The 3004-nt window shown below is 43.0% G+C and overlaps 1 pseudogene across 1 annotated transcript; it reads right to left on the bottom strand.

Moving 5' to 3' along the window:
* Positions 1-2181: 2181 nt before the first annotated feature.
* LOC309840562 (cyclin-dependent kinases regulatory subunit 2 pseudogene) lies at positions 2182-2740 on the bottom strand (annotated as a pseudogene). Its single transcript has one exon. The product of its transcript is annotated as a cyclin-dependent kinases regulatory subunit 2 pseudogene (transcript).
* Between the last annotated feature and the right edge of the window lie 264 nt (positions 2741-3004).

Genomic DNA, 3004 nt, shown 5'->3' with positions numbered 1-3004 from the left:
TCTGTTGATGGACTTCTAGGTTCTTTCAATAGTTTTGCTATTGTGGTCATTGCTGCTATAAACACTCAGGTACATGTGCCCCTTCAGATCATTATGTTTGTAACTTTAGGGTAAATACCCAGTAGTGCGATTGCTGGGTCATAGGGTATCTCTATTTTCAACTTTCTGAGGAACCTCCATGCTGTTTTCCAGAGTGGTTGCACCAGCTTGCATTCCCACCAGCAGTGTAGGAGGGTTCCCCTTTCTCTGCATCCTTGCCAGCATCTGTCATTTCCTGACTTGTTAATTTTAGCCATTCTGACTGGTGTGAGGTGGTATCTCATTGTGGTTTTGATTTGTATTTCCCTGATGCTGAGTGATGTGGAGCACTTTTTCCTGCGTCTGTTGGCCATCTGGATGTCTTCTTTGCAGAAATGTCTGTTCATGTCCTCTGCCCATTTCTTAATTGGATTATTTGTTCTTTGGGTGTTGAGTTAGTAGCTCTGTTTTTAACTTCTTTTTTTCCCCCTATCTATTTTTAACTTCTTGAGGAACCTCCATACTGTTTTCCAGAGTGGCTGCACCAACTTGCCTTCCCACCAAGACTGTGAAAGATTTCCCCTTTCTCCACATCCTCGTCAACATTTGTTGTTTCCTGTCTTATGAATTTTAGCCATTCTGACTGGTGTTATACCCTTAATTTATTTTTGAATACTTAATCCAAATAGGCATTCTGTTAAATACCCTGAGGGTGATTCCCCCCAATGCCCTCTCATGGGGCTCTATCATCAGACTGCCTGCCCTCTGTGTGCTACAACTGTAGCTACCCTGGGATTTCCTCACTGCCTCCATGTCTTGGAGCACATGTCTTCCTTGTTCTTGTCCTCTTCTTTTGTTTTGCTAGGGAATATACTCAATAGCTTCCCTTCAAAGTTCTATTAAAAATAATTTCTGAGGTTTGAAAGCCTAGACGTGTTTTTATTCTGCTCTCAACATAATCAATAGATGGTTCAGGTAGAACATTCAAAGTTGAAATTATCTTTTTCCTAAAACTTTGCAATATAACTGGCATCATTATAAGAAGAGGAAATTTTGGGGTGCCTGGGTGGCTCAGTTGGCTAAGCACCTGCCTTCGGTTCACGTCATGATCTCAGGGTCCTGGATTGAGCCCCACATCAGGCTCCCTGCTCAGTGGGGAGTTTGCTTCTCCCTCTGCCTGCCACTCTCCCTGCTTGTGCTCACTCTCTCTTTTTCTGTCAAATAAATAAATAAATAAAATCTTTAAAAAAAAAAAAAGAGGAAATTCGGACCCACAAGAAGACACCAGGAATGTGCACACAGAGGATGTACCTGGTGAAACACAGCCAGAAGGTAGCCAACTGCAAGCCAAGGAGAGAGGCCTCTGAAGAAACCAAACCTGCTGACACTGTGATATTGGCCTTCTGGCTGTGAGAAAATACAGAGCTATGAGAAAATACGTTTCAGTTGTTGAAGCCACCAGTCTGTGCTGTGTTTTTGTGAAGCCCCAGCCAACTAACACACTGGTCAAGTTCAAGCAACAAGTACAGATATAAACAAACTTCAATTGGCTCCTTTTAATAAGGGGAATTTATTAGCCACATAACTAATAGGTAGTAGACTGGCTTTGACTGCTGCTGCATTTGGGGAGCCCCACGACATCACCAGATGTGGCTTCTTTCATCTCTCAGCTCCATGTCCTACCTTTCTACCTTTATTCCCTGGATCTGGGTGGGGTTGGGTCATACACTTTAAGGTTCAATCCCATGGAAAAGAATGTCCACCTCCTTTTCTGTAGCTTCAGAAAAAGTCTCCTTGTTCTTTGCTGGCCCTTTGGAGTTACATGTTCTGACCCAGTTGCTGAGACCAGTGTCACATATGCCCCTTTGGAGCTAGGAGTATATGTGGGAGGTCATTCATCTTTGTCCAAACTGCATGAGTGAGAATGGGAAAGCGGTGATTATCTCAGTAGAGGGAGTGAATGTGGGGGAGATAAACAACAGCAAAAGCTTATATATGCTAGGTTCAGTTTTTATTTCTGACTTTAAATGCATTTGCATGATATAAATCTAGGGATTTAAATAGTGGAATAATGGCGAGAAACTGGCAGGATTTGATTGAAGTAGTATTTAGTGAGCATTGACTGTGTCTCCGAAAGGTGAGTGAGGATGAGGACAAAGCACATTTCTTTTTTTTTTTTTTTTAAATGCAACATACAAACTTTATTTAACAAAAGTAACAGGTTAAGTCAAACAGGCACTTATATTAAAGAGAAAAACCAACTAGAAATTTTATCTTAAACACCTTCTAGTAACCTACTTGCTGTTGCATTTAACTGAGCTCTGTTGCTGTGAAGAATACAGCTCATGCACAGGTATGGATCAACAATTTGTACATTTTTCAAGTATTCACTGAATACTACCCTTATATACACATATACATTAAATTTGAAAAAGACTTAATTGACAATCCCCAGGTAGACTTCATTTTTGTTGCTCTTTTGGAAGAGGTCGTCGAAAGAGAAGAATATGTGGTTTTGGCTCATGAATCATGTAGTGAACCCAGCCTAGACTCTGTTGGACGCCAAGTCTCCTTCACTCCTCTTCCGACATCAGATGGGTTTTCGGGACTTGTTTGGAAAGTTCTCTGGGTAACATGACATGCCGGTACTCGTAGTGCTCGTCGAAGTACTTGTCCGAGTAGTAGATCTGCTTGTGGGCCATGCTGCGGGCGGGCGGGAGCGTCGGGCTAGAAGAGTGGGCGAGGCGGGCCACACGACCGCCTCTCCCCAGGGCAACGACTGGACTGCGACCAACCGACAAAGCACATTTCTTAACTTCAGTGACTGTGTGTGTGGTCAGTGATTGTTGCAGAGTTTCCATTTGTGGCTGGGCGGGTCATCCTAGAGCACTTGTCCGTGACCTCTGTCTTTGTAGTGGGATGGAGAGTTATGGTTCCTCTTATTGGTCAGTACTCTGAGGCTGACCAATTTCTCTTCTCTGCAAAG

Source organism: Mustela nivalis (genome assembly GCF_964662115.1).
Source record: "Mustela nivalis genome assembly, chromosome: 9".
Lineage (NCBI taxonomy): Eukaryota > Metazoa > Chordata > Mammalia > Carnivora > Mustelidae > Mustela > Mustela nivalis.
Note: the sequence above shows the minus strand (reverse complement) of the source record. Positions and strands in the feature narration are given on the sequence as shown.